General features: G+C 31.3%; 1 long non-coding RNA gene across 1 annotated transcript; it reads left to right on the top strand.

The window, feature by feature from the left end:
* Positions 1 to 276: 276 nt before the first annotated feature.
* Positions 277 to 4,207, top strand: LOC132758757 (uncharacterized). The gene is made up of 5 exons (XR_009629622.1): positions 277 to 587; positions 1,834 to 1,878; positions 3,084 to 3,193; positions 3,538 to 3,703; positions 4,102 to 4,207. It is a non-coding gene; the product is annotated as an uncharacterized LOC132758757 (long non-coding RNA).
* The last annotated feature ends 7,904 nt before the right edge of the window (positions 4,208 to 12,111 follow it).

Genomic DNA, 12,111 nt, shown 5'->3' with positions numbered 1-12,111 from the left:
TCTGCGTGCGGACCAGTTATATCTTCACGAAGTAAAAATGTTCAAAATTATTGTATGTGTGCTTCTCACCTCCTTGTATCAAGGTAAGAATCTTTTATTTTATTCCGCTAAAAATCACAATTAATTATCATAATGGACATTGTTAAATGGAAAATATCTAGAGGAATAATTATAAATTGTAAATGCAGATTAGAATAATTATGAGATAAACATTAGATAGCTAGAGCTAAAGAAATTTTTTTTTTACAAAAGTATTATTAAAATATGGAACGAATTTGATGTTTTTAGGTAATGTAATTCTGCTAGGTCACATTATGAGAATGAGTTTTAGATCTTTTAACATATCAACAGTTATACAGAGCGCACATCCGAGATAACATGTCGTTCATAACGAAAATAAAGAATAATATGTGTACATGTATATGCCATTATCAGTTATATAATCTATTTCAGAAACTTTTGCCTATTCGATCAATGACGAGAGTAAATTACAAACAGATTTATTGACTGGTTACAATATCAACGTTCGACCGGCTGATCAAGTTTACGTACAATGTTCTCTTACAATAAACAATCTGTTGTCACTGGTGAGAAATCTTATTATAACACTATATAGTAACTGGTATGAAATCTTAGTTTAACAATATATTGTCGCTGGTGTGAAATCTTATCATAACAATATATTGTCGATGTTGAGAAATCTTATCATAACAAAATATTGCCACTGGTATGACATTTTATGAAAAACAATATATTGTCGCTGGTATGTAATCTTATAATAACAACATATTGTCGCTGGTAGGTGATTTTATTAAAACAACATATTGTTTCTGGTATGAAATCTTAATATATTGTCACTGGTATGACATTTTTCTGTAAAAATCTATTGTAATTGGTATGAAATCTTATTGTAAAAATATATTGTCACTGGTATGAAATCTTATTGTAAAAATATATTGTCACTGGTATGAAATCTTATTGTAAAAATATATTGTCACTGGTATGAAATCTTATTGTAAAAATATATTGTCACTGGTATGAAATCTTATTGTAAAAATATATTGTAACTGGTATGAAATATTATTGTAAAAATATATTGTAACTGGTATGTAATAGAAAGAGCACCGAAACACGAGGCTATCTGATTTGTACGAGGGGGCGTAGCCCCCGAGTATTAATCAGATTGCCGAGTGTTTTGGTGTTCTTTCTCTTTTGTATCATAGTAAAACATAAAAGCACGTTCCCTGTTGTCACAATATGAAACCCCGGGCAAAAATGAACCAATGAACGAACATCTGAATATGACATTTCTGTCGCTTTCCCTTTCTCTGCGGTCACAATATGTAAACCCCAGCAAAAATGAGCCAATCAATTGGCATGCTCTGGAGTGCGGGTAACTAATACCCGCACTCCAGTTAACGCACTGTGCATGTATATGTATACGATTTAATCCTGACACATTTTCAACTGAAAGGTCTCCAAACTATGATACAAGAAATCTTATTGTAAAAATATATTGTCACTGGTATGAAATATTATTGTAAAAATATATTGTCACTGGTATGAAATATTATTGTAAAAATATATTGTCACTGGTATGAAATAACATAATAGCATTTTATTGTCACTTGTATGAAAAATAAATATAACAATATATTTATTGGCAAAGAATAGAATCATATTGTAAGCGGTATAAAATCGTTAAAAAGTCTATTCACTGTCACTTGAATAAAATCAATTGTACTTGTTAACATGTTGATACCTGTCAATGCCTTGCAGTCATTAGATTATTAAAAAAGAAGCTAAAATAATATGTAATGTTATCATTTTCAGGATATTGTAGATCAGACCTTAGCAGTTATAGGATCTTTGGTAGTCGTAAGTTTATTTATATTAGCTTGCAAAGTTTGTCATCGAACGATTCCTTAAGAGAACATTATGCTTTATATGTGTAAAATAATCGTATAAATGTGTTTAAACAAGTTTTTCGCATAATACGTCAAACAAGGAACAAATCATTATCTACTTTTTATAGGAACTAGTTTCATATTTAGTAAGTATTAATGAAGACATTCTCTCAAAAAATTGCCTTTTGACGTTTGGTGGCTTATTTGTGCCATTTGTGTCTTCACCTCGCGACCCCGCCAAACGAAAAGTTGAGCATAAACAAGTTAAAATGGCGGAGGAGGGGAGCGAAAACACTCTAATTAGCAGGAGCGCGAGGTGAAGTTTACTAAATAAAACTTCGCCTCGCGGGGGCGTGGATCGAGATTTAAGAATGAAAACGAATTGGGCGCGGAGCGTAAACAAGCGTTTTAGCGCTGACGCGATGCGATCTTTAATTACAAATAAAACTTCGACTTGCAACCTCGCTAAGTAGCGTGTTTTCGCATCGCTAAGCGAAAGGTTGAGAATTTACAAGTTAAAATGGCGGGGGCGTGGAGCGAAAAAAACACGCTAAATAGCGGGAGCGCGAGGGGAAAATTAATAAATAAAACGTCGCCCCGCGGGTGCGTGGAGCGAAATTTAATGAGTTTAACGGAGGGGGCGCGGAGCGAAAACACAATACTTAGCAGGGGCGCGGGGCGAAATTTAATAAACACAACTTAACCCCGCCCTCCAGCTTATTAGCGTGTTTTCGACCCGCGATTCCGCCAAGCCAAAAGTCGAGAATTTTGAAGTTAAAATGACAGGGCGTGGAGCTAATTTACGCTAATTAGCGGGTGGGCGGGGCGAAGTTTTATTTTATTAAACTTGCCCCGCGCACCCACTTATGAGCGTGTTATTACTCCGCGCCCACAGTTTTATATCTTTAATCTCGATCCGCCCACCCACGTGGCGAATTTTTATTTATTTATAAATTTGACCCGCGCTCTCGCAAATTAGGTGAGTTTTCGCTCCGCGCCCCGCAATTTTAACTTGATAATTCTCGACTTTTCGCTTGCCGAGGTCGCGGTGCGAAAACACGAATGGCACAAATCAGTCACCAAAATCACGTCTTAAGTTATATAAGATTTAAGCCGTGTGGCAATATACAATAATTTCCCTCAATGACATGAATAAATAACGTCATTATATTATAGATGTGGCATGATCATCGCCTTTCTTGGAACATATCTCAGAATGGAAACGTGTCTGACGTATATTTCAAATCAGGTCAAATATGGAGACCTACACTTGCATTGAAAAACTCGTGAGTTACTTTATCTTATATATATTGAATTCATATTTGAACATGCATCCAATTTTTATACATTGAATATTTTGTAAAGAAGTTTCTCATATTTGTAAAAATTAACCAGTTAATTTTTTTATAAATTGACATTTCCATGAAGATCATGATTTTCAATATTTGTCAATCGTAATATCTCTGTTAAAGTCAAAAGAAATGTTACTTCTTAAAATTATTGCATATTACTATAGATTTTATGTATATAGGATTCACAATAGGCCATGTAGATATTTGATAAATGAATGTTTTAAATAGACAATCTTTTTTCTATTCTTCATCTTCCACTATTGCGTTGACGATTACAGTGTTACTGGAACAGAAGTAATAGGTGATGATGGGAATCAGAAAAGTATCCCAATGAATGTAAACCCCAGTGGTTCAGTATTTTGGCTCGCACCAGCTTACTTTGTGTTATCCTGCTCAGTGGACATCTCAAAGTTTCCCTTCGATACACAGACATGTGAAATTGTGGTATATTCATATATTTCTTTCTTGTTCTAACATTTCAGTACTACCTCTTTGTTTGTTATCAATCTGTAAACATTGCGTTATATTCTTTTCTAGTAAATGCGTGTTTTTACATATGCCACGGTATCAGCCAAAGGTAAACCATAAAAACCTATTCTAGGTATGAATCTGATCATCATACCAGTATTCTTTTATTTTTCTAACATCCATTTGAAAGTTTTTCAGTTAACAGTATATTATGTTGCCTCTTCCCATACCGTCACCTATTTCATTTCCTGTGGAACGACATGGGAAAAACTTTCTGAACTTTAAATTGACGCTTAATTTATCTTAAAATAACATAATTCAAATAATGAAAAAATGTACCGGTAAATGTCATCATTCCTAATTCTTTTTTTCAGATATCAACATGGATGTTCTCGACTAGTACAATCAAATTGAAAAACGTTTATGACGTAATTGATATTGAACGTTTGGATCAAAATGGCGAATATGACGTCATACAAAACGTACGCTAGAAAAGATATTGCCCTTACTTAGTTTCACCCCTTGAGTATCTTGTGTTCGTATGAACTAAGACAAGACGAAAATACCCTACTACTTGATTAATATCGTGCTTCCAGTTTTCATCATGCAGCTGCTTGGTCTGGTTGTATTTGCTGTTCCGACGGATTCCGGCGAGAAGTTGTCTTTCGGTTTGACGTTGATGTTGTCATTGACGGTTATGATGACATTGGTAGCGGAGAAGATACCGACAACGTCATTACAGATACCGACTTTGAGTATGTCTGGTTTTGTTTAATTCTAAGCTTACTAGAAAACATGTATACATTTATTTGTCAAATCTTTCCCAGTTACTTGTATGAAATAATAACACCTTTAACAAATTCTAAAATCATTGGTTGCTCTTTTATAATTCACTGCTGACTAAAGTTAGTTCACTAATTGGAGTCTATTTTGGTTTTTTATGACAATTATATTAAACTTTGTGAATATACTCGTTTACAATTTTACATGAATCTCGATGGATCCTGGAAATGGAAAAATCCAGTATAGCTTAAGGGTCGTCAAAAGTGGTTAAAGGAACGGAACTACTGCTAAATTAAGTGAGGTGTATTCTCATAAGATAGTGAGTGTCAAAATTATTTATTGGAGAATTTACATAGTTTCTTGAAGTATAATTTCACTTAGCAGATATCTTAGAGAGAAAGTTGAAGACCTCCAAAACAGCAATCATAAATAAGTATGAAAATTGTCAGAGATCCACCTTGATTACGATTACATGAGTAAGCTTGTCACTATGGCTTTTCATCGACACAAGTTTATTAAATTAAAAAAGAAGGATCTGAGAGAAAATGAACAAAGAAGCAATTAAGAAGACAATTCATGCCAAATGATCTGCAACTGTCCACAAATATTTTATTATATCAAAAAGACCAATTTGTCACATACAATTTGATTGAAAATAAAAAATGCAAGTGTGCCATCATACAATGTATTTTTTTCAGATTTGGATAGACTGAACGATTTTCTTACTAGCTTAAAGCATTTAGTATGCTAACAGCTACAGCTTTCGGCAAGTACTCGGCTTGTTACTCCCCGATACCTTCAGGGCATACATGTATTGAGATTCATGGCAAATTGCCTAAAAAATCGGTAAAAATTGATTTTTTAATACAAAAAGAGAGTATTCTTAAGATATTGAGTACTGATTTTTTTTTGTTATTGTAAACTGTCAGAAATGTAATTTATAAGATGAGTCGCATCAATTCTGTCTCACTCGTCGTATTAAATGATTTCCTGAAAAGGTAAGCATAGCAAAGTGCATGTTTTCTGTGAATACCAAAGGTGTTTAATATGATATACTAGTATATTTTCTTTAACTTTCAGGTTTGTATATGCTTGGTGGAACAATCATTAGTAGTCTTGAACTTATTATGACAGTGTATATTCTACATTTGAAACATTACAGAAAGGATAAAGATAAAATGTCAAGGAATATGAAAACATTTGCAAATTTTCTAGCCTTTCTTGTGTGCATGAAGAGAAATAGAACTAGTAGGTATGTTCAGAGTACAATAATCTTTTAGTTTAGTAAATAAAAGATATACTGATTACTTTGATTAATTTTGAAAGGTTCCACGTAGGAATCTATTGTACGAGGGGTTATCCAAAAATTCGTGGACTTTTTAAATATCTTTTGCACGTCAACGTGTATTGCAATGAAATTTTATCAGCATACAGTGTAGAATATTATCAACACATTTTGAAAGCAACAGTCAATTGTGTCCATAAATAATGATTTTATATTGCTTTTAAATAAGCACATACACGGCACCCGGCGCACGGTAGAAAAACGCAGTAAGTTTCCTGCTAAAAGAACTAAAATATTACGTAGAAAACCCGCTGAACATCGCATGTTTCTTCTATGATGTCATGTAAGTAATTCTTTAAAATAATGGACGTCATTTCCGTTTATTTTTGTTGATATCGCTAGAAACGCCAGACGCCTTTATTGTTTACAACGGAAAATTACGGACACGCAGTAATTAGAAAATCGCGCGATCATATAACGATCATAAATTTTTGTTGCAATTTGGGGATGACACCTACAAAAACATTTGATAAAAATCAGCAGACGGACAGAGAAAAGAAAATTTCACGATCATTAGTGTTAAAGTTGCATAAGAAATTTAGTGATGGACATTTCTTTGAGAAACAGTAACCGTCATTGACTGCGTAACGTTGAAGCACAATATGTACGTTAATATTATGACGTTGACGTCAATAATTTTTTGGAGTGCGCCGCTGTCGCCGACATGTGTTTATATGAAATGAAATAGTGTTGGAATGTAGAAAGCTACTCACATGAATTTTTCTGTGGTTACTTGTTATTAATTCTTGTACGCTTTGTGAAAATTTCAAATTAATATCCCAAATATATTTTACGCAACAAAGAAAGTCCACGAATTTTTGGATAACCCCTCGTATACATAACACGTAGAAAATAATTCAGACAGGAGTAGCATGTTAGTGAATTATTATTCATTTTTGAAGGTAAGTTGCACACATAAATGTACATATAAACATGATAAATAACAGTAATATACGAATTCATCATATCGATTCTTATTAATTAGCATATGAAACAAGTGTAAGAAAGGTAACTAATGGCTAAAATGAGCCACTCAAATTCTGTCCTGCAAATAAGATTATGTATCTGAAATGTATTCTCATAATAAAGTTAATTAATTTCAGCAAAACGGAATCATTATCAAAATCGGCGAATAAAAGTCCCTTAGTTGTTGTTGAAGAAGTAACAAAGGAGGACATAACCGAGAAGACACAATCAGAAAGTAAAGATGAAAACAATATAGAACAATTTCCTTACACATACGAGGACTTAGCTGTAATGATGGATAGATTTTCAATAATTTTATTTGGATTTCTTTCTTTTACGTTCACTTTTGCGATTCTTGTTATGATCATTTAAGATTTAATTTATTTTGTGTGTGTTTTTTTTTACAAATGGTCAACAATAGAATACAGCATTAAAACAATTCACTGCATTTCAATCACATTTATTATTATAACAGTCTTAACTAGCAGATATATATCAAACAAGCTCATTACAATAAATTTGCCATACACTTTGAAAAGGTTTTCTTTTTTAAATACTAACAGATATGAAATCAGAATGATTGAATTAAAAAAGCTCTATATCAAAAGACGAAAATGAAATGTTATTAAAACGTTTCCCCAAAACAATTCATTACTTTTTCTTACGGCACACGTTTTGAATTAATTAAGTTGTATATTTAAAGTTAAATTCAATTATGTTTGAATAATTAGCTGAAGATAAAATTGTTAGTTGGCAAAATAACATTGATTATAGCTTTTTTTTAAAATGTCTAACGATTACATTTCAATGTATTTGCTCTATGGAAAGAAAGAGGGTTTCCAATATGAACATTAATTAATGTGTACTTTTTGTCATCTATGTAGAGTAATGTATAATAGCTTCAGCAAGCTATAACACTCTGGGTTCAAGTACAATGCGACTGTTCCAAAGCAGCATACAATGTAATGAAATCTAGACAACATTCAAACATATGAATTTTTCTCAGTTATTCTACTATAAAAGAATATGTGTAAATGTTGACTTCTTCATAACCTGGTTAAATGATTTTAAGGATGTAAAACAATCATTACCGAATAAACTGAATCACACGAAGCCAGTCTGCAGCATTCTTAACCTTTAAATTCCTGTAAACGTCACAAACAATTACCATATGGCTTCTGTAATGGTTTCTGTAATGGTTTGAAAAAATCATTGCCTAGAGAAATAAATTAAACAATTCTACCATTTTAAGATCTCACAAATATCATCTCAATCTCATTACCATAAACACGTTAGATGTATTCTATAAATTACAAGATTAAAAAAGGTTTTCGATTTCTCGATCATTCGTTGTGTATGTTTAACTTAATGGTTTTAAATCTAATGAGAAATCCGTATGTCCCGGGTAATAGAACATAGAAAATACGTCAATCTATTTTTGAAAGTAGGAAAACTGAATTATCTTTAAAGAAGTTCAATTTGTTTGCTAAAACATATCTATTATATGTAAATAACTTTTAATACCTTTATTTTAAAAGAAACATTACGCTTACGGAGATATCGATGCCATTCGTTTGAATTGTTTGGTATTAGTCTAGCACCATGCATTTAATATATCCTTATAATTTGTAAATATCAGCGATATCAATTTTGTCGGGCTTTGCTTATAGGTCTGTGGTATAAATATAAGTAAGTTTTATATTTTACATTGACAAACATTTTTTACTCCACTTCAGCCCACCCCGGTAGAAATTCGTACTCCTTATTATCATCTTACATCTGGACAATCGGATGTATGCTGTTTCAATCCTTGCGAGCTCAGTATTTACTGTTAACACAAGACAATAATTTAGTAATTATTCCAATATGTCACATTAATATCTCATTTTAAAAGATACAAAATAATAAAGGTATTGCTGGCAATCCCAAAACATTGTTGTATCTTTTATTAGAAATCGCATCTCAATTACTGATAAAAATATTATTGAGCAGCTCACGACAACGAAATGACCGTATCTTTTGTAACTAAACCAATCCAAAATTATTCATAAACTCGTATCAAAATAAATACATGTAAATAAATAAATAAATTAATTAATTAATAAAATACCTTTTGTTAAAAACTCATCGAATATTGATAATAAATTCAAAAAAAAATCTGTGGTTTCATGATTTAACATGAATGCACAAGCGGTAATGTCTGTTGTTAAAATCCTTATTACATAATTTAAAACAGAGAAAACGTGATATAAAAAAAAATATCTTCATTTTTTGTTTTCAAACTAAAACTATTTTCTGAACCATTTGACAACGTTTTCATTAACATGTTAAAGAAGTAAATATACAAACATTATAACACGAAATAATATCTTAAGTTCCGTGTGCCTGAATTTTTACTGAAGACATTAACTTAAGTAATATATTTATACATGGTTTGTAATAAAAAAATAACAATAAATTTTCACATTATAATGGATTTGTTGTTTATATAGCGAATCTTTTTTTGATGTAAGCATTCACTTAAAGGTTGGCATCTTTTGGGTAGTATTCCATTAACACCCTTCTTGTTAATTTTTCCCTTCATAATTTATTTATGATTAAATTAATCAATTTAATTTTGTAATGTTGTGATTTATATGATGTGATTTATATGTTTACATACAAAGTCGTAAAAAGTTTTATTAATTTTATCCCTACTACAACACAAAAATAAGTGATAAATGTAACTGGGAAAATATCTACAAGGATTCATTCCCCCAAAACGATTATGATAGAAATATACGAACAGGAAAATCACTGTAACTTCCTCTAGTTTCATCGTTTTTCGTATTTTCTGTATCCAAGAAATTCATATTCAATCCATATTGTACTCTGAGCAACTCTGTCATCGTTTATCATTCTTGTACGAGTTATCTCTTAAAAAAATATTAAAAAAATAAAATAGGGATGAATATATTTCCCCCAAATTCTTAAAATTCTTTATCTTTAAGCAGCTCGTTACTGTTACCAGTTTTGCATTAGAATCAGTACTGTACACATCAATTTTTCCAAGAATTGAAACAAATCCCATTCATCATCAAACCTCATTAAACTTAAGATTGCAAAGTTAACAAGTTAACACATATCTCCGTTATCTTTTAAGGTCATTAAAACAGGTTAATGTATAGGAACTGTAAAAAAACATCCGTTTCTGTTGGAAAAAAGTCGTAATCTGTTACTATTATTAAAGGGACAATATGCCTCAGGAATGAAAAAAAAAAAACATTCTTAATTATGAAGGGAAAAATCAACAATAAGGATGTTAACGGAATACTACCCAAAAGATGCCAACCCATACAACCACCGCCAAGACTACAAATCGGACACTGAACAGGATCTGGGCATGAACAAGGACGAGCATAAGGACGTAGAAGAGAGATCATTCTGATAATTGTAGGTTTATTATATTCGAATAAGAACTAATTCTTAACGTTTCAAATAACCCGGAAGGTGCAATTTGAAACAGAAAACGGGGACACGCAAAAATAATTCAAATGTACGGAAATTGATTTAATACTTTAAGGGTAAATATTTACGATAAAAACAATGAACGAAACATAACAAACAAAACGCCATCACTTAAAACATATACATTTTCTTGTATTTAGGACTACAGAGGGACATCGCTTTGGTCCGGTCACGGTCAAATACAAGATCACTATTAAGTAAATGCTTTAATATGTGAAGTAGGGCTGTTGTGTCGGCTATTGGCTAATATCAAGCCCTTTTTGCAAGTAATTGGTAGAATAACGTTCTTATTTGTACAGAAGAACAAACTGAAACTGAAACAATATATAATTATCATAGATAATATTTAAGACCTATATATGTCTACACACAGTGATAACAGTAACGGAATGCAATGATGCATCACTATCCCCATAAATATCACACTGTATAAACACTTGTGAACGGTTAGTTCATGTTACTACATCGCTTTGGTCTGGTCAGATACAAGATCACTAATAAGGAAATGTCTGCAGAAAAAAACTCAGGCACACGGAACTTGAAGATAATATTTCGTGTTATAGTGTTTGTATATTTACTTCTTTAGCATGTTAATGAAAACGTTGTCAAAATTTTAATGGTTCAGAAAATAGTTTTAGTTTGAAAACAAAAATGTAGATATTTTTATATCACGTTTTTTCTGTATTTAATAATGTAATTTTGCTCTTTTTTAAAAAATTTATTATCAATATTCGATGAGTTTTTAACAAAAGGTATCTTATTAATTAATTAATCTACTAATTAACATGTATTTATTTTAATACGAGTTTGTGAAGAATTTCGGATTGGTGTAGTTACAAAAGATACGGTCATTTCGTTGTCGTGAGCTTCTCAATAATGTTTTTATCAGTAATTGAGATGCGATTTCTAATAAAAGATACAACAATGTTTTGGGATTGCCAGCATTATCTCTATAATTTTTATCTTTTAAAATGAGATATTAATGTGACATATTGGAATTATTACTTAATTATTGTCTTGTTTTAACAGTAAATACTGAGCTCGCAAGGATTGAAACAGCATACATCCGATTGTCCAGATGTAAGATGATAATAAGGAGTACGAATTTCTACCGGGATGCGGCTGAAAAGTAGTAAAAAATGTTTTTCAATGTAAAATATAAAACAATTTTCAAGAAACTGTTTTTGTCCTTTTTATATTCTCCCGTGAAGTCTTAATTGTAGCAATCGGAGGATTTACAAGATTTCATAATTTACTCTTCAGACATATAAATCATTCTTTGGGATTGACTATTATCTAAAGCCAGTAACATCTGTTTATTATTACATATAAGCTTCGTCTGAAGAATAAACAGTCAACGTGTGTGTATATATCAACCAGCAGTTATAATATTTTTTCACATTAAACTATACAACAATGCCTGATATATTTTTAGATACTTTTATCCATTTTCTTTCTGTTAGTTTGTACGTTGTCATGTTTTATGTGTCTTACTTCATTACAATATATTTTTCTTCAATTTTGATTGTGAATTTCCAACATACATCTTGAGATTTAATGTCTCATATACGCTGTGCAAGAAAGAAAAATACTCTAGTACTTCAACCACCTAGATAAGGAACATTGTTCTGTTTTAGTGTGCACCAGATGAAGCTGATCTGTAATCAGAACATGTATAATGAGCATAATATTAATTGATGTGAATTTTCAATTTAGAAACTGTATTGGCTTCCATATGAAAAAAAAGAGTAGTTTTGTTGTTTGAAACAAAAAGCCTAATGTT

The sequence above is a fragment of the Ruditapes philippinarum genome, unplaced genomic scaffold (assembly GCF_026571515.1).
Source record: "Ruditapes philippinarum isolate M1 unplaced genomic scaffold, ASM2657151v2 ctg2307_1_1_1_1, whole genome shotgun sequence".
Classification (NCBI taxonomy): Eukaryota; Metazoa; Mollusca; class Bivalvia; order Venerida; family Veneridae; genus Ruditapes; species Ruditapes philippinarum.
Note: the sequence above shows the minus strand (reverse complement) of the source record. Positions and strands in the feature narration are given on the sequence as shown.